This window comes from Phragmites australis, chromosome 2 (assembly GCF_958298935.1).
Source record: "Phragmites australis chromosome 2, lpPhrAust1.1, whole genome shotgun sequence".
NCBI lineage: Eukaryota > Viridiplantae > Streptophyta > Magnoliopsida > Poales > Poaceae > Phragmites > Phragmites australis.
Window position 1 is genome coordinate 22654057 of NC_084922.1, and position 21159 is coordinate 22675215.

Here is a 21159-nt window from a genome sequence, read left to right on the forward strand (position 1 = left end):
ACAAATCAACTCGAATCCTAACCTACGAAATTATCTCCTAAATGCTATCTAATCTTTCCAAATATGTGGTGCTACGATACCTCATGCTACAGTAATATAATAATAGGGGAATGTTGAATAAGACATCTTTTCTTATGTTCCCAAACGGTAATATAATAACTCGATAAATTTCCTCATTTTAAGAAACTTATATATGTTCACAGGGTGGAAAAAATCATGGCTGTAGAGGCCTACATTTTTTTCTCATGGATGCCACAAATGAAGACTCTGCGTTGATTTAACCAACTCCATTGTGCCAAACATTTTTCTGAAGTTTGAAGATCCATAGTGACAATCTTGATCTGCTCCAAACTAGACAAATCTGTAAATAATGCTAAGAGATTAAAGACAGAAAATAATCTTTGTGTGGATCAAGACCATATTCATCAATGTGGATTAAGGAAGTAGTAGGGCACATATAGAGTATAACTAACCATTTCTGCATCTTTGTGTTTGGTTCATAACTATGGTTTATATACCGGGGCATGTTTCCCTTGTCTGTAGCATCAATGACCATATTGTACTGACCTCACAAAGACAGAAGTTATTGTTTCCCAGCCTTTTCATTTTCCATAGTCTTTCCTCACAAGTTTTGTCATCAGTAACTATAACATTTACATAAGATATATCGATGTCAATTTGATTGTACAACATTAGATGTGAGAACAGAGAAATACATCATAATATTTACTTGCTCACATAAAATTTGAACAAAACCATACCTTCTCCCACATATTCTATAACAAATTCTCCTTTCTTTATTTCATCCTTAGCTACCAATCCAAAGGCACATTTCTCTATCTGAATAAAATAAAATCTTTTAGGATGTAACAAAAAGTGATAAATCTTTATTATATACTAAGAAAAGGTTTATTGGATGATTAAATTTAACACATCATTAAAAGTTTATGATGTGTATTTCAAAGGCCAATTATAAAATCATAAATAAAGATAATGTTTATGAAGAACTGAAACATCATAATCGAATTTCTTGTATCATATTATACTTAACACATGAAGGCATTTGCGCATAACACATTTAAGTATTCCAACTACAAAGTAGTCAATGACTGTAGTATAGCCTTTCTTGCTTATGCAATGCTACCTCATAAGTGTTTCACGTGAGAGAAACAGGCCCTCCACGGAGTTTTGCTTAGAATAGTGTAAAACGTGAACATGCCAGTATACACCACAATATACAAAGTAAAGAGACATCAATGTAAAGGAAACACTGATCGTTATTAATTCTTTTGAAATCATAAAGTACAAGTTTCTGTATTACATCGAGTACGCCACATAACACATGCATCTGACTAAACCGACGACCGTCTTCTGGTTCCCGGGGCTTCGCGAAGCTCTCCGGTTAATTATGTCCATCTTCATGGACAACCTCCAATTGAGCTATGCTTGATGGTCTTCGTGCTGACGATCTCCTCGGCCCTGCATAGCTATAAAGTAAAGAGAGACAACAGATATAGTAATAATAATATAAAGGGGTTAGAGTAAGAAAAAGATTGGTCTCAGTATAACATCATCAGCAGGCAACCGAAGCATCATTGGTCTCATATCCATTGACCTCAATTAGAGAAAGGCAATGGCGACACCTAGGAGCACGGTGCAATGTGTAGCTACGACCAGTATCCCAGATGAGCTACATCAGGAGCTCGGCATTGCACTTAGCTCACTAGTGCATTCCCAACTCAAGTCTCGTCTTCATCGGTCATGGCAACAAGTGCTATGAACCATTAGGAAACATATATCATATCCTTATGGACTCAACCATTATCATCAGCCATAAAAAACCCTAGTCGATAGAGTCACGACAAGGCTAGCCACAGCAGAGCAAAACCAGGCCAACACAATAAAGGAGACGCCGATACCGGAGCCGAGCTAGACCCACGATAGAACACAGTGGTGGCCCACTGGCTCCAGTAGAACATAGGCAAAACCACAACAGAAGAGAAACATAAAACCACTAGGTCGTGACGATGACAATGGCCAGCAATATGGCGACAGAGCTCAACACCAGCGTGGCGACACAAAGTAAACACATTGGTAGAAAGCAACTCACACCGGCATAGCAACACAAAGCCAACAAAATGGCGGCTGAAACATACCAAGCCAGAGCACGACAATGCTTCAATAGCAGCGAATAGATCAATCGAAGAACGTCGATGCTTCAATAGTCGCGAACGGACCAAACCGGAGCACGTCGATGCTTCAACGCCGGTGAAAGGGCCAAACCAGAGCACGTCAATGCTTCAACGGCGGTGAACAGACCAACCGGAGCACATTGATGCTTCAACGGCGGCAAACAGACCAGATCAGAGCGCGACGAGGCAAGAGGCACACACGCGGCTAGGTACAGATAAGCGGTGTCACCATGCTGGCAACACACAACAACAACTAAACACTGGTGCGTCAAATCAAATTCAAGCATACACAGCGAAGATCAACAAATGCACGACAACACCACGGCCGGGAATAAGTAACAGCAGCTGGATGCCGGTACCGCAAATCAAAGCCAGGCACCCACAGTGGAGATCAATACAGGCACGACAACACCACGACCAGGAATACTTAACAGCAGCTTGATGCCAGCGTGGCAAATCAAAGCCAGGCACCCACGATGGAGATCAACACAGATTGATGGTGACACCTAGCTCAACGGCACGGCCAAAGAAACTGGCGGAGCACTTCTCAACGATGACGACACGTGGCCGATCGGAGTATCTCGATAACAATGGCACACAGTCCGTCGGAGCATCTAGATGACAACCATGCGATCAGAGAAAAAGAAGGGAAAGGTTGAGATAAAATACCGCATCCAAACTCACCTTGGTGAACCATGACGATGGCGACAGCAAGCTCACGCGGCAGGGATGGAATTGGTGCGAAAGCGACAGCGGCAATGGAGTACCAAGAGCAGCAGGGCCTTGGTCAAAAAGCAAAATTGATCCCCCTCTCCCCTATCATCTTCCCCGTATATATATGGGGCTTGCAAAGAAGAGAGGAAAGGAGGTGCACTAGCCTGGGCCGCACGCTTCTACATGGGCCGAGTGAAGAGCAGGTCCCCGGGCCGCTGGGCAGGCCAGAATGAGAGAGAAAGAGAGAGAGAGAGAGAGAGAGAGAGAGAGAGAGAGAGAGAGGGTAGAAATGGGCCTGCACTCTTTCCCCAATTTTTTTTATCATATTTCCATATGTATTTTGAGTATGTATGTGTGTGTATATGCATCTGCTTCATAGCATCCCGAGTATTACCAAAATGCCATCATACAATAAGATGAAGGAAGCATTCAATGTGCTTAGGGAATTTAGTTCTGGACACAATATACCTCTATAACATGCTAATGCTAGATATCATACAAAAAGGATGGTCAAACTCTAACAAAAATGCAGTTACAACGGCAAAAATATTTAAATACACAAAACATAGAGATACGAAATAGGGTTTCTAAACTTGAAATTTCTTCCAAGGATAATATCATCAAAAAAGAAAAACAAATTACAACTCTTCTTTTAGCAGGTATCATTCTAATAAGAGAACAATGGAATGCATTGTATAGATACACAAAATCATATGATAAAAGATTACTGGTTCATGTTACAACATATATGTAAGCTACTGCACGGAGAAAACTATGAAAACCCTGTTAATTACAAAAACGAGCCATTGTTGGGACCTCATTCAACAAGGCAGATGTACCAGCAATTGTTTGCATGCCAATCACGAAAGAGCATTTGTTCAGTTCTATCTGTATCATTAAAGGCCAATACACACACATCCGATGTAGCAAGGATCATGCACTAGTTTAGCTAAAAAAACACCGCAAAGGCTGCAACAAATACTCACCGGAATCATGAAACTATGGTGGGACGAATTGTAAGTCAGAGGAGACTGAGGCCCACTGTTTGATGCGGTAGAAGTAGAATGACCCTAGCATGGATTGGATGAGGTGGAGAGAGGACGTTGGCATCACTACGAGTTGTCATTGTTCCTCTGGCAGAGAAGCTGGGCGCGAACGGACCGATGGCATGAGATGAGGACACAAGAATAGAATGGAATGGAATTGGGTGCTGGAGCTAACAGATATAGGGTTTTATGGTTCTGGTGCTCACAGGTCCCAGAGCCAGATGGGAACGTGGACACATGACATAAGAACATCCTTGCCCCTGCCTCTTAGGAAGGAAAAGCCCAACCCTAAAACCTAAGGCCCATTTCCGGTGGGCTAGGATTCAGCCAAATCCTGGCCAACTCAAAAGAAGAGAAATAAAGGAATTGCTGAGATGGGAACACGAAATTGAGCCCCATAATTCAATCCCTAAAATGGGAAGTATTTATGAACCTTTGTGTCTAAGTAGGAGTGCATTAGAAAAATGACATATCAGAGCTAGAAAAACCTACCTGAAGAAATATTCTGGGAAACAGATGACTACCTATTTTTGGCAGTAAACTTTTGTTAGCAATCACAATCTGGTTGATCCATCATATTGCTACTAACCTCACATATTAGTGTTTAGATTTTCTTTGAAGTAGATTTTTTTTTCTGCATAAATTCATCGACCTATCGTTCCTTTATCAGCTACTCAAATCTTGCAGGGTAACCTGCAATCCCCTTCCTATTCATGCAACACCACGCTTTACAAAGAACATAAAAAGTTTCTATAGAAGGGACCAACATAGTAAAGATAGGCTATGTTAGTATAATATGCATTGCATTAGAACATGCATTAACTGTAGATCATCACTTCTCTCCCTAAATAGCCATTCCTTTCCATACAAATAATTATGAAACTTACTATAATCAGTTTTGTTTTCTTGAGAGGTCTGTGTTGGAATGATTTGTTGGCACATGTGTTGTCATAATTATAGTTTGATGAACAATAGGAGAACATCATGCTACATCAACAAAATCCAGTATAGATATGTCAGTGAACACCACTTCAACTAATGGCTCCTTCGCTCTCCCTCCCCAACTCTTTGTCTCCTCTCCCACCTCACATCCTCCCTTGCAGCCATGACTAGCTCCTTTTTCGTGTGCTATTTCTCTCCTAGGTTGTTCCATGGCTACCTTGAGAAGGCTCTTGGAGCTGGAGCTGGATGTTCAACTTGCTTCGTTGGTAAAGGATTGGGATTTTAGTCCTGGCAAACATTTTCAGGACGAAGTTCTTTGCAAGTTCAACTCACTGGTACACTTCCCTTCGTCTTCCTCTAGTGGTTCTTTCTTTCTGTTGGCTATCTTTCGGCGTTATACTTTTCATTTTGGAAAGCTTTGTGAGTTTGGCTCTCCATACTTGTCTGGGAGGTTCTCTGACGGGTTTTCACGTCGCTTTTATTAAAGATCATCACTTTCACTTTTTTGTTTCTTCAAAGAATGTGGGTTTCTTGGTTTAATCTCTTAAGCGAATCATCTCTAGTCAGTTTGATATCTACTTTCATCTTTGGAGAGATGGTGGGGAAAACTGGGTTAGAGAAAGTAATCTTTGGAAGCAGGAGGAACTTGATACTTGGATTTTGGTTTCTCATTGTAAGGCGAAGAATCTTGATCCCAAGAAGGTTTCTTTCAGATCGAATTTAATTCAAAGTTCTCCTGTTAAGCATGCCTCTCCTAGGGAATTATCTTTGGTTATCAAAATTGGAGGCTTTTACTGTTCTATTTCTTCTTCTCATTCTTTGGGGAAGATCTCATTTCCTCCATGTTCATTCTTTAGCTCTAGCTGTTTGAGGCTCTTTTCAAATCCCTGTTGACCGACTCTTCAATAATCTTAAAAGGGATTTTGGGTTTTAATTCTCCTTTGATATTTGGTGGTTCAGAGGCAGTGTATTCTCATTCTCCCAAAGAGAATGTGCATGCAATAGTTCCTAACCTACCTTGTCAAGTGTCGCCTCTCTTGTGTGTTAAATGCCTATGGCCTGGGCACTCGGTTAGATATTGCAAAGGCATTATTAAATTTCTTTTTTTGCTATAACTATGGGCACAATGCCTTTTCTTGCTTTAAGAGGGTCTCGACCGATCCAGGGCTTGGATTTCTAAGTCTGGTAAGCCCACTTCTATTTCTCTCTCACTAGCGGATTCATACTCTTTAAATGTTTCTAGTGGGCCCTTGCTGTCAGACAATCACTCTTGGGTTGGGGTTTCTTCTTACGAACACTCCAACGCCCCTTCGCCTTCTGCCCCCAAACTGAGCAGTTCCACTTCTTTGCCCACGCCTCCTCTTCTGAGTGATTCTCCCTCTTCTACTCAAATGGCAAACTTTGCCATCAACCCCATGTGGTTCATACATGAGAGAATGCATATTGAAGATGGTTGTCCTTAACGCAAAGCCCGAAGCTATGTTTGGGGAAAACCCAAAAAAGAAGCATGAAGATTGTGCCATTGCAGTTAGTAATGAAGATCTTAGTCTAGTGCAGCTTCTTCAGTTCATGCATGAGGTTAGAGAGTATATTGAGGTGGAGGCCAGAAAGCATGTTATTTTTTATTGTTCTCATCCTCATGCTTAGGGCTTTTTAAATTGAGGGATATCTGTGAAAGGGGTACCTTGATTGCTACTAACCCTCCCTGGTTGGCTCATCATGAGTTTCACTTTGTTAAGCATGATGTGGCTTTGAACTTTAAAAGGTCTCCTTTCACTAGACAAGGATGGATTCTTCTTCTTGGGTACCCATTTGATTATAAGAATATCTCCTTTTTGGATCAAGTATGTGCTTCATTTGGGAAACTCCTTCATTGGCATTATGCTGAATAGGAGTATGGCTAGTGTTTTGGTTAAAGTACTCATAGACGATCCTTTGGAAATCTCAAGAAGTCTCACTATGAAGCAAGGTTTTGATTGAGATGGGGATGACAGGTCTTGGACTGTTCCTATCTATATCCTTAATATTGAGCTTGTGGGTGTCATTCCTCTTGATGAAGACATTTCACCCCCAATAATGGCAATCCTCACCCTTTTGAAGGATCCATCCTGCCTGGAGAGCCTGAAGAAGTAGAAAATTTGGCTGATCGGCACATGGCACATTTGGGTGTCTTTAACCAAGTTCAGATGATGCAACTTCATGAGGGTTCCAATGCCAGTTCAGTCAATCAAGCTTCTCAACCTTTGGCACATTTGTTTGACATCAGTGAAGGTCAATCTAGAGAAGTTAGACTCCCTAATGTTCATATTGTAGACAAAGAACAAACGTGCAAGTTCGGCAGAGCATTCCACCTCTTCAAGTTGAGAACTCTGATAGTTTGCAAATTGGTTTCTCCTTTGACCAACCATCAACAGCAGCAACTTGAACCTCAACATGATAATATTATTCAGTTTCTAGAAGAAAATCTCAGGAAAGCTCTCAATGCTTTTAATCAGAACCCTCAAGGTGGTGGAAGCTCTATTTTTAGCGTCTCAATTTCTGCCTCTCTCATGCAGTTTAATCACTCAGTGCATGGCATGAAAGACTTCCAGATTGCTATCAGATGTTCAGGTACTTAGGCTAGTGCTGTAGACTCTATTCCTCTTCTGACGGGAAATGATTCTAATGTTTGTATTGGACCCTCTGCTGCTAAAGTCAATCCTTTTGTCAAACTTGTGATTTCTTGAGTTTACTCTAGGAACAAGTTTAAGAAAGGAACTTTTAAAAAGTAGGTTAATATTATTGATTTCTTGAGTTTTGATACTATTGACATAGTATTATCCTTAATATGTTATCCCATATGGGTTTCAATGACATTTGGTGCAATTGGATTAAGAGAATTTTGATTTCTGGTTCATCCTCAATTCTTTTAAATAGTGTTCCTGGCAAATCCTTTCATTGCAAAAAGGGAGTTAGACAGGGAGACCCCTTCTCTTGCTTTTTGTTTGTCCTAGTTGCTGATTTATTGCAATGTATTTTCAACAAGGCTAAGCAACAAGGTCTTTTTAGCTTGCCTATTCCCTTAACTAATGTTGAAGATTTTCTAGTAATATAATATGCTGATGACACTGTGATCTTTATGAAGGCTTCTCAACAAGAGCTCTTCTGCCTAAAGGGTATTCTTGAATCATTTGCTCAATCAACTAGATTAAGAGTTCATTATTCTAAATCTTGTTTGGTTCCTTTAAATGTCTCTAAGAAGAAAGCTAGGCAATTAGTAGGGGCCTTTGGCTGCCAATTAGGGGATCTTCCTTTCACTTACTTGGGCCTTCCTTTGGGAACAACAAAGCCAAGAGTTAATAATTATGCTCCTATTATGAATCTATACCCCTATATAACGCATCAGTTCAACTCTTTTCTATATCCACACGACCTTCTGCCCCCACACAAATAACCTTACCTACATCCACCCTAATCTATGTACGCAGGAATCCTGCTTCCTCAAAATGAAGCGCTCAGACCTCTTCTCGCATGGCTTCATAAAATCCGATGGCCCAAAGCATCTGGTTGATCCAACACTCATGAGCCCACGATAGTTTCGCCTCTCTCCGAGTCCAGAAATCGCCACCCCATCCCCATCTTCATTGCCACTCATCAGATCCTCATCCGCTCCGCCGCCCCATCTCTCCCCTCTTGCATCTGCTCGGAAATCCTATCCCCGACCATGGCGTGGCGATCCACCCCTCTCCTACGCTGCCTCCTCTCCCTATCCCCTCCCACTTCACCATCCCCATCCACTCTGCTCGCCGGCGCCGTCCCCCGCCGCACTATCACCTACATGCCCCTCCCAGGGGACGCCGCCCCATGCGGCGTCATGCTCATCATGTGCGGTAGGTGATGGAGGCGATGCATGCGATAGTCTACTTCGAGACCTACGAGGTCCACGGCGATATGCCCATGGTGCCCACTGAGGTTATTGAGTCCATCCACCACAACAAGGTCTGCCTCCGCATGACCAGCGGTGCCGTCACTCCTCCATGTGGCCCTCCGCTCCCCCACACCTCCACGCATGGTCCCCCCATCGTGCGTGGCCCCACCGTCGAGATGTGGTGCCTTCTCCTTCTCCTCCTTCTACTTCCGTTGCCGATCACTGTGTGGAATTTAGTGTGATCCGGTTGGGGTTTTGTTGGAGTTCACCTAAAATTTGGGGCGTGTTTGATTGATTGGTTAGTCTGATTGATTGATCGATCGGAGGAGGAGGAGGATGGGGAAGGAGGAGATGGCGACGTGCAAGGGGTCCTTCGAGTGCATGCTCATACTATTCAACTTCTTCGTCACCATCTCAGGCCTCGCCATGGTCGGATACGGGATCTATCTGCTCGTTGAGTGGATGAGGATATCAGGCAACGGTGGAAGGGTTGAGAATTTGGATGAACCTGGAACCATTTCTTGCTGAATTCTATCCCTAAAGGTAGTTCAGTCCAACTTAAACTGAGTGCATTTGGTGCGAGTGATTGTTCCCACCTGTCATAATCATTGTGCTGATATAGCTTTACTATTCGACTACTAGATTGTCATGCGCTTTTATTTTTCATAATTGACAGGCTATGCTTTGAAGAATAGTAATACCCCACCTAAAAGTCTTTGACTTGAGCATACTGGCCAAAACATGTCAACACAAACGGGCACAAACATGAAGCACAAACGGTTACTACAATGAGCTTGTGCAATTGTGTTTACTGTAGTGTGAGAGAATGACACTAATATTGCAAATTTGAAACATACACATAAAAGGATGTTAAATTTCTGCAATTTACCGTTAAGTTTGTTGCTTAGTTATTAATACGCTTTGTCTCAGGTTGCAACACGGAGAATTAAGAAACGGTGCAAATAACCAGTATTATAGTAATCCAATAGTGCACTCTATAACTGAGAAGCCTCGTGTGTGTTTGTTTTGTGATTATTATGAAATGATTGCCTATTTATTTGTGATTTCATTTATTCACACTACTTCTCTTTTTCAATGCAACCCCTCATCTGAACATAAATCTAAAGATGAATTACTGGCTAGTGCTTCCTTGCAACCTTAGTGAATGCCAAAACCATTATTCGAATTCCTTATGTCCCTTGCAGTAAATGTTAGTAAAACAACAAAGTAAGTAAGGTTCTTTTCTTTGATTTTTTTCGAGGGATGTTCTTTCTTTGATTGATTTAGTACAACTGCAATGTCACTACATATATTAGATTACTTGAGAATATGCCTATACCTGATTCTTTTGATTTCTGACTCCTTGGGATCGAATTTGAACAACCATGCAAAGTTTTGTCCATCATCTCAATGTGTCTCTTGTAGGCTGTGTACAACATATAATCGTTCTGTATAAATTATGGGTTCCATTGCAACGCACGGGCATTGAACTATAAAATTAAAAAGAAAGAGACCAATCAGTTAGCAGGGTGTTTAGTTTTCCGTTCATTGTCTAAACACAGTTGTGGGAAGACAAAATGTCTCAGCCTGAAATAAGCTCCCTATGGATTTGTGAACTTCTCCGTTGTTTTGTTAAGCGAGAGAGCCATGAGAAGCTCTTCCGGTCTGACTTTTCATCATTTGTGTTGTGTCTAGGATGTTTTTCTTATACGAAGTTGGCCATTGAGCTTTGAAATGTCAGATGAAGTCCCTCATCAGTGCTTCTAATTAAACCAGGATTGTCAAGATTAACATTCAGATTTTAATTCTTATATTTCTCTTTGTCAAAATGTGCCTTCTTATGTGTTGTTGAAGAGCCAAATCGGCACTTCTATTGTTGCATAAGAAATTTTTTCTGCAATGTGATCATTTAAACCTATATGACTGATTTTATTCAGTGATGATTGCAACTGGTATGCAAATATTGGGGATGAGGGTTCCTTTGGAAGGATACCCTTTTAACTTTTGAATGTAAGCAAGTTTGGTTCTTGTGTTGATGCTGCAATTGTTGGTCTGATGCCACCTCCCTTATTAGAACTTCAGGTGACTTGCTCGCTCATTATTCTTCTACTGTTTAAATTATCATGTGTTTCCTTATATCACCAGGTTATGATTACTATATTTTACTACATATTGATGCACGCATCCAGCTCCTTACTAGAGTAAGGTCAGATTTCAAGATTCTATTTCAAGTCAGCCATGGTTGATCATCACCATTGTTTTCAGGTGTCACTTCTTGGGAACAAATGGGAAACTTGATTTGCTCGTAATGAATTGGAGAAAAAACCGCAAAAATGGTATGTTCGCATGTTTCCTGCATTGTATTGTACACTTGAATGCAAACATTGTCTGTTGCATCAGTATTGCCTTTCTTATGATTTTCTCCCCTGTACTATTGTATTTTGTCGTAATCAAATATTTTTACTAAGCAATATCTATATATATGGTTGATGTCATCTTGTGCAAATTTTGTTTCCATTGCAATGCACGGTCACTCAACTAGTAGGATTGAGAGGAGACTTACACGATTTCCTCTATGCTTAGCATGGCAGGCAGATTACAATTAGTCAATTCAGTTTTATCTTCCCTCCCTACTTATACTATGTGTTCTCTTCAAATTCAAGAAGCAGTAATTGAATATATTGATAGATCTAGGCTTCACTGCCTTTGGAGAGGAACACACATCAATGCAAAAAGTAGACCTCTAGTGGCTTGGAGCAAAGTTTGTAGACCTAAATCAAAAGGGGGCTTGGAGTTATCAGTCTCAAGACTCAAAACACTTGGACAAATTTTACAATCAGAGGGATCTACCTTGGGTCAAGTTGCTTTGAAAGTCGTACTATAGAGATTCTATACCTCTGCATACCTTTTGTTAGTGTTGGCTCTTTTTGGTGGAAGGATATTCTTAAGCTTTGTGATTTGTTCAGAGGTATTTCTTCATACATAATTGGTAATGGTACAACAACACTTTTTTGGAGTGATGTTTGGAATGGTTAGCTTCTCCAAAGCACTTATCCAAGACTTTTTTCTTATGCAAAGAATAAAAAGATTTCAGTCAAAGGCTTTCTCAATATCAACTCCATCCATGAACAGTTGTACAGTCCTTTTTCTGAACCAGCTTATATGGAATACCTAAGTTTACAAGAATGGTCAAATAATATTTAACTTATGGATTCTCAAAAAATGTATAGAGTTACATTTGGGGTTCTAACACATACTCATCTCAAAAGTTTTACATTCAACCTTTCAGATGTTTGCAGCCTCCTCGACCTCTTATTTGGATTTGGAAATCTAAATGTTCTAACAAACTCAAGGTCTTCTCTTGGTTCTCTTGATGGAAAAACTCAACACAAGAAATATTCTTAAAAGGAAAATTTTCAAGGTCAACAAGAACAACTACAATTGTGTTTTCTTTGTGATCTCCAGACTAAAGAAACTACCTTTCATCTGTTATTTGGCTACTTCTTCAGTAAACGTTGTTGGGAAGTCATTGATATCAATTGGGATTATAGCCTTCCATTCTTTGACATGATTTGTAAGGCTAAACAAGAGTTCAACTAGCCTTTCTTCATGGAAATGTTCATTATTGCTCTCTGGATTATTTGGAAGCAAGGAAATGGCTTTATCTTCAAGGATCAACTTCCTAGCCCTTCTTCTTGGAAGATTGGCTTTTTAGAGGAATCTCATTTACAATCTTTTAGATTCAAGGCCCCACTTAAATCTGTTTTCCTTCTCTGGCTAGATCTTCTCTGTTTTTAGCTTGTCTCTTCTTGTTCCTTTGGGATCTCTGGTGATCCTTTTTATTTTTGCCCCTCTGTACAGTGCTTTGTTCCATTTATAATAAATTTCCAGCAGGGGCCTCCTCTACTGTTTCCGGTTAAAAAATACAAAATCCAGTATTTAAGAATGTCTCAACAATGATAAAACTTACAACTGTATTAATCAAATAGCTAATAACTTTGCAAGCTTTTTCCCATTTTTTTCTAAATAACTGATTACAGATTGCAGTATCATGGTGATAGTATGTGCTAAAAGTTTGTTACACTCGTGTGCAAAGAATACCATGTAGAATTGATGAATAAATTGGATTTATTACAGATAAAAAATTGGGGAAAGAAACATGAATAGCAAGAGATCTGTTATAGAAACATTATGAAATAGCACCTTTTGATGAGAGATATGAGCAATGACTTCATGAAAACTTGTGATTTTGGAATCCTATGAAGCCAGTAAAAGTTCCATGAGTATTTGACATGGAGGACAAAAAGAACTTACCCACATTGGCAGTCTTTGTCACAAGCAACTGATGATCCAGAATAAAGGGGTACAGGAACAGTAAATGCCATAATCTTCAATGCGTCTCTCTTGGCAAATGTTCAGCTTCACCAAAGTACAATAGTAATGTGGATGTCCAAAAAAAGGCACATGTCCAGCTTCACCAAAGTACAGTGATATTTCCATTACTATGTTTAATTTAGAAGCTATAGCCATGGAATTGAAAATAAGCTACGTGAAAATAGCATTAGAATCGGGAATTTGTGACTCCGCTCTCACTGAAAAAATGAGGAACCAGACCACATTAAGCCATCTTGAAATGCACGTTAGCACAGTATTGGAAAGTAATAGTATATCCAGTTGCTTTCATGTACTGCTTTCTACTCCGCACAAGGACTATTACAATACAACAGGTATTCTCAACAAGTTACAGAATCACTTGGATGGAACACCAATCTGACCTGATATACAAGAGACATGGAATGTTGTAGCATACGGTGAAACGGTGACGTGTAATAAAATCACACTACGTAAAAGAAGCTTAAAAGTAACGTGTCACTGATAACTAGTCATAAATGATCTGTTACCAATAAGATTATTAGTGAACCAATAAGATCATTGGTGACGGGTCAGTGAGCTTGTGACTGATTTACGTTTTTCTCATTTTTTGCAGAATTTTTTTTTCACCCGAGCCATCTCAACGTATGCCTATCATCACTATCTACGGGTCACTTCTATTTTTTCAGCACTATTTTCTATCTTTGCGTCAAGAGAGAATCGAACTAGCCACCTACCCTCGCGCGCACGTGTTACCACCTCAGCTATCGTGTGTGTTTGTGATGGACATCAAATATTTTATCATTTTACCTTCTTTAACAAAGGTCATAAGTAATGGTTCATAACCATGACCTGTCACTTATGAAGGTTATAGATGATAGGTAGTAATATTGATCTGTCCCTAATGACTGATTTTTTTATTTTACATATAAAATTTGTATTAATATTTACATATAAAATATGTATTAATATTTACATATAAAATTTGATAGGTGACTAGTTATAATTTACCTATAAAATTGTATTATTATTTTATGAATTTCTGTATATCTCATGCAAATGATCGCAATTTGATAGGTGTCTCGAAGTGCATCTGGTAAAACAGGCATAACTTTTGCATACGAACTCATATTTCGATTTTTTTTTTACTCTACAGACATCAACAGAAAAAGTTACATCCATTTCTTGGTCTATTCATCGAGTACGGTGAATTTTTTGAGGCCAAAGACGGTTTGGAAGATTGAATTCTCGCTCCCAAAGTTTCTGCACCGTTTTCGAAACGCATGTTTGTGTCCATAACCGTCACCCCTTACATCAAATTTGAGCAGAAATTATATATATTTCCTATTCTAATGCTTCTTAGGTGATAAAAAAATTAGAAAACAATAAAAAAATAAAAAATATTAGCGAACTAAGTATCTATGACTATTATCATTAGTGACGGATCATAACGTAACCCGTCACTGATGTCAAGTTATAAGTGATGAGTCACAACTTAACCTGTCACTTATAAGTGCCCAAGGTGACCCATCACTTATTATTTGTCCTAATTGATGGATCACCTTAGTCTAGTCATAAATGATAGGTCAAAGTGTGACCTGTCACTTATTATTTTTCATAAGTGATGGGTCACCTTGCAAGTTATGACCCATCACTTATGACCTGATATAAGTGACGGGTTATGTTACGACTCGTCACTATTAAGTATAAGTTACGGATCATATTATTACCTGTCACTGATTTCGTGTTTTTTTTGTTTGTTTTTCACGTAGTGTCGTGATATGATACATTGATTGAGACAATACCGAACGAAATCTGGCAAAGGCGCAAACCATCTATATTAAGAAAGCAATAGATAAGGCAATGGTAAAAAAGAATGGTATTGGTAAGAAATATGATAGGATACTCCGCTTTTATTTTTTTCGCGGGAATGATACTACGCTTGATTGGTATATAATAACCTAACTTCCATTGTTTCAACACGGGGGGAGATCAAACTCCGCAGGTTCTATCTTGCTGATTAATTCCTCAAACACATTCTCAACTTTCTATTGCACAAAATTAGAAGATGAGAACCCAACAGTGCAAGTAAGAAGGAACAGTAAGCAGGCTTAGTAGAACAAAGACAAACTATGAAGCCAAAGTTCTTTGGATAAGGAACTGTGGGCACCGTCACCTTGGCTCGATTCACCTTGCGCGCTGAGGAAGAAGAGCCTACTCGGACCATGGATGGATGGATTGGGGCGGACAAATCCGCAGCTATATCTTTTCAAAATAAATGAATAAATAAAATCCACAGCTCTCTGAATTGGAGAGAAAAGATTTGGATTTTGAAACAAAACCAACCCACTCCTCCCTTACAACAATTTGGTGGATCCACTACTCAATGGACACAAATCTAGATTTTTCCTTCCTACCAACAGGAGAAGAACTCAAACCAACCGACTTCCCACAACACTTGGCCGAGGGAGAGGGGCGGCGGGCGGAGGAGAGGCTAGTACCCAGGGTTCAAAAATGCGACGGTAACTGCCCAAAAATCGCGGTTACCGACCTTCCCGCTGCGGCTCGGTTTCAAAAATCGTTCGGTTACCGAATTTGAATTCAAAAAATTCAAACCGAATTTGAAAAAAATAAAAAAATCCAAAAAAAATCTGATAAAAAACTAGAGGTAATTTCAAGAGTATCTGTGAAAACGAAACTTGAAACAAATATCATTTCTACATCTAAATTGATGGGCAAACTGCGGACATATTTCTAATGGGCTCGTTTCTGTTCTGGGCCGAATGAACAGTGGACTTTGGCCCATTTGTAGCCCACGGCGAATGGATAAGCTGGCGTCGGTAAGCGCGTCCTGGCAGCATTCCACTTTCCCCATCGCGACTGCAGGAGCTCCTAGAGCGGCTTCGGCGACATTCCGATCGAATCCGTGGAAGGACGGCGCGACTCCGGTGGTGAAGAATCGGTAACCAACAGCTTCAACTCGGTTACCGACCGATTTAATTCGGTAACCGACAACTTCAACAGCTCGGGCGCGGAGATTGGCGCACGGTCGGTAACCATTTCTCCCCCTTCGGTAACCGTTAAATTGGGTGCGATTTTTGCAGAGTAGAGGTCGGTAACCGATGTAGTTAGCTCGATTTTAGCAATTTAACTTTCGGTATCGTGTTATGTTGACAATGCAATGCATTATTAGTTCGGTTGTGAACTGTGTAGTAGTTCTTTCATGTAAAATGCATTGTTCGGTGATGAGTTCGGGTGAATTGTTGAGCTATAGACCTTATTACATTGAATTGTCCATGTACATGTGAATGATGGTAATATATGTGCTACATAATCGGTTATGTAGGTGTATATGATGCTAATATGCGGTCAAATAAGTTTATTAGTTGGGTAAGCATTGATAATTTTTGTTCAATTGAGTTGGGTAACGATTTGAACACATGTGGGCATATGTATTAGTAGGCTAACCTTCGAGATTATTTCTTCGTACAGAGAAATTGTAAACTAATCAATGACAGATAAAGATGTGGTGTGGCAGCATGAGGACAATTTGGCTCTGGGTTTTAGGTGTAATTATTGCAATAAGTCGAAGAGAGGCGGTGGTGCCACAAGATTGAAAGAACATTTGGCAGGACATGGATCAAATGTTGTACACTGTGATAGGGTGCCTCCAGATGTACGCGATTATTTCAGACGTGAGCTGGATAGGGCAAAAGATAAGAGGAAGGGAAAGGCAGACGAGAGGCTTTGGAGGCAAGAATCAGCTAGAGTTCAAGTAGATTTGACAAGCGACAATGAGGACACGGAAGAGGAACAGGTGCAGCGTGCCATAGGTCAATCGAGGGATGAGGAAGAGTTTAGGAGGAGGGCAGGCGAGTCCTACGAGCATGGAGGTGGTAGTGGTACTGACAGAGGGGGATCTGTATTAAAGAGGATGCTTAGAAGAGCATCGTCAACAAGGGAGCTATTTGTTCGTGCTTGAATTGCTATTACTATCTGTTTGTTACCTTCGAAACATAAAAAATTAGCAAAGGTCATGCCAAAATTTTATATGATATTAGAAAACATATCATGGTTATATACTATTTTTCCTCATGATTTAGTGGGCAATTATTTGTTTATTATGATTTTCACCTTAATTATTGAAAATGCATCCACACATGTCGGTAATCGCTAAAAATCAATCGGTAATCGCACAAACGCGCTCGGTTTTCGACCTGTCGGTAACCGCCCAAGCCACTCGATTTATCGAGCAAACCGCTCGGTAACCGGTACAAACCGACCGGTTACCGAGAGGTAAAAAATCCGATTTTTCCGCAAAAATTCAAAATTTACCGAATGAATTTTCTCCGATTTTTTTTGAATTTTTGACCGGTAACCGCGGTTACCGCGGTTTTTCAGTTACCGCCGGAGGTAACCGACCTCCGGTCGGTAAGTTGAACCTTGCTAGTACCTGTGGTGGTGGAAGACCCACCTGCCACGCCGGAGAGAGAGGTAGAAGCTGGCGGCACTGTGCTCCACTGCCATAGTTGGATGACTGAGAAATTAATGTAACTCCGCCACGTATTGCGCATGCACCGTTATCTTGATCGTCCATCTATCTCATCCATCCGTTGATTTCATTATTTATCCTATAATTTATTTACCTAACCTCCAATGCGAATCTCAACGCGAATGGACGACCGAGATAGGTGGTGCGTGCACACCACATTGTGCCTAGCTGATTCACACCAGGATCTTGTCTAGGTTAACAGTACTAACCAGTTCGGCAAGCCTTAATTAGTTTAGGAAATTTGATTATATGTCCTTGTCAGCATTTAATAATATTTTCGAAGACGATCATCTTTGATCATATGTTCCACACTGAGTAGTTTGTAAAAAAAAACCCAGTTGCAACGGCAAGAAGAGGGGAAGGGATAGCGCTCTGGCACGAGGTTTGGGCCCAATTCATTTAGTCCATGGGCCTGAGAGAATATATGACGAGGAGCAAGCAGACACATATGGATTTCCACATTACACGGCCCAACATCGTTCTGTTCATGAAAGAGAGAATTGCACTTTTACTGAGGTTTTCGTACATTCAGACTACCGTTGCAAACAACTTTAATTCTTACAATAATGTTTGCCTTGGCATGGTCCATGTCTGAGCATGTGTTGATGTATATCCATCTTTCTCGACGTGATGTTTAGTTTGGCGTTGAGTTGGGCCACATTTAACCGGGGAGCGTGTTCCTATTCCATGTCTATAATTTCTATCATGGAAACACTCGCATGTATATTTTCCATTAATAAAAGTGTGTGTGATTATCCCAGCTTATATGGTATCAGAGGGTTTTCATTCAATGTCTTGAACCGGGGGCTGCACAACCCCAAGTGTCGCTACACCGGTGTTTCTCATCGTGTGATGCTCCTCTGCCAGGGTGGCGTCCAACGTGCTCTCCATTCTGTGTCCATTCCTCCACGCGTCGCCACCCATTGCAGCCCTGTGCCAGTGTTCCTCATCGTCCAGTGCTCCTTTAGATCAATCCCAATGATCTCTGCCGCAAGTTGCGTAGCTCCTAGTGCAGGGTCGTGTCGCTAATCTTTTAGATTGGTGCATAGTAGAGTTTTTTTTTATCTCTTGCAGGTCGCTTGTTCTACGTTTCTCTTTTTGGTTTTCCAATCTTATACTGATTTGCGCTACTCTAACCACTACGTGTTGTTCTAGCTTTTCCCTTTCATCGTCGAGAGCACTGCAACCACCGTCAAGCCCTTCTCTACTGCTGCTTCTGCACCATTCATTGCTGTTGGGGGAATGGTACAGTGTGAGCCCACTTTATTGACTACGGCCACATCAGCCAACCCCAAACACGAGGTAGCAATACTCATGTCGTGATAGAGATGTTTTCACTGTGCTGTGCAGGGATAAGGCCGAAGGGCATACAACGGAGGGCAGGAGGCCTGGAGGTGGAAGTGACGGTTCTGAAGGAAACATGTGTAGCAAGGAGCCCGAAGGGGTGGAAGTGATAGCAAAGCCTGGAAGGTGGCCGGACGCGAAGCAAAGGCCGAAGCCCGGGCGCAAAGCGAGGGACGAAGCCCGAAGGGCAAAAGGATGCGATGAAGAGACCATCAGCAAGAGAATGAAGGGCGGCTCTAAGAGGAGCATACGAGTCAAAGAGGGTCCGACGAGAAGACAACTAGAAGGAAGTCGACATTAAACCCGAAGGGAGGCTTGGCACGTGTCCTTTGGGATACTATTTGAGCATGGCTAGGTTAAGATTTTGCAAATGTACATTGACTATAATACTTAGGAATATTTTGGGTTATCCCTATGATCAAGAGGAATATTCCTGAGGATAAGGGGCATGAATGTAATGATGATTCAGGTAGTTGAAGCATTGCTATAAATACCCCACCCAACTGATATGATATTATGGAACAGTCATTGCAACACTTATTGCTAGTCTATTGTATGAACATTGTTCTCTGTGTTATGACTAAGATCCCAACAATTGTCATTGTCTTTTTATTTGCATGCATGCATGTGTTTTTCTCCTCACCCAAACTTCATATGCTCCGGCTACCACGTGTTGTTCCAGTCTTCTCCCTCTCATCGTCGAGCCCTTCTCCGTTGCTGCTTCTGCACTCTCCAGTGTCATTTATTTCTCGATGAATCCAGTGCAGCATCAGTGCATCAAACACGACGAGATCGATCTACATTTTGATCGGGAGCGTGTTGCCCTAAGTGATCTATGGGTACTTTATATTCCGTTACAGTACGCCGACATGTTCACCAGAGGACTGCCTACTCTATCTTCATTGCGTTTGGATCTAGCATGAACGTCTATGTCGGCAACACTCACACTATGAGGGGGAGGGGACTGCACCTTTGATTATCGTACATATTCACATTATGAATTCACATTAGACGTCATTTAAATTATTGTTGAACTGAAACCCTTTTTCTCGGCAATTTCTCATAATGTCAAAAGCGTTGCGTGGGCCAGCCATTCTTAATGCACTCCTCTTAGCCTGCTTCACTTTCCGGGTCCTCTCTACCACCACAACTACAGAAACACTAATTCGTGGTTACCCTCTAATCCTCCACCTAGCAGTTACCCTCTGTGGCTGCCATGTGGTCAAACATCGAGGTTTGCTGACCTCACAACCCATCTTTCCCATTCCATGTCGGTTCTAAGCTCGAGCCTCCATCTCTACCATCCTCTACGAGCGTCGCTCATGACCGCAAAGGGTTCTCTCCTCCATCATCACAAGCTCCCATACTGCACTCCTCAATGGGCTTTGTCTGCGACCACCACCGTGAACCTTAACAAACTTGCACTGTTGTCCTTTCATCTCTAGCAATCCACTTTCCCGCAAGCGTTGCGCTGCTGGTCGAGCTCCAATGACGACATTTTGCATTGCTCTAGTGTGAATTGTAGCACTGCCTTAGATCTCCCCTTCCCTTTTTTTCTCCTCTCCTCTTATAATTTAAAGCTATTTAGAATCAAGTTGAAAAGTTTTCCGAATCAATTTGAAGGTCTTCTAATTGAAAGTTTCTCCGACTCAATTGAAAGTTCCACATATCAATTTGAAAGCTTTAACTTAGATGAGATTGAGGGGAGGTGGCTGTCAAGAATTTGTACACGACTGCCTATTATTTGTAATATAAATATAGGGATACATATGTGGTCATAGAAAGATATTACAAAGAGGGACACCGATGTATACAGTTTTAGGTCTTCGAGTGGATAATAGTTCTACGCCCAATATCTTGTCTCGACTAATCTTTCGATCACAAAGTACGAAGAGGAGGTGTGTATGGTCTAGTCCTAAGATCACTACTACATAAATCGTTTTCACAATCGGTTCGTAACCATTTTCAAAGTCGGTTATCAAACCGATTGCAAGAAAGGAACTGTAAAAATCGGTAACTATTACAATGGGTTACAAAAACCATATGTAATAATCTTTATTATAGTTGGTTCACACCAGGAACCTGCTGTAA

At 40.9% G+C, this 21159-nt stretch overlaps 1 pseudogene; it reads right to left on the reverse strand.

Annotated features, from left to right (window-relative positions):
• Positions 1-243: 243 nt before the first annotated feature.
• Positions 244-15399, reverse strand: LOC133903839 (histone-lysine N-methyltransferase ASHH3-like; annotated as a pseudogene).
• Between the last annotated feature and the right edge of the window lie 5760 nt (positions 15400-21159).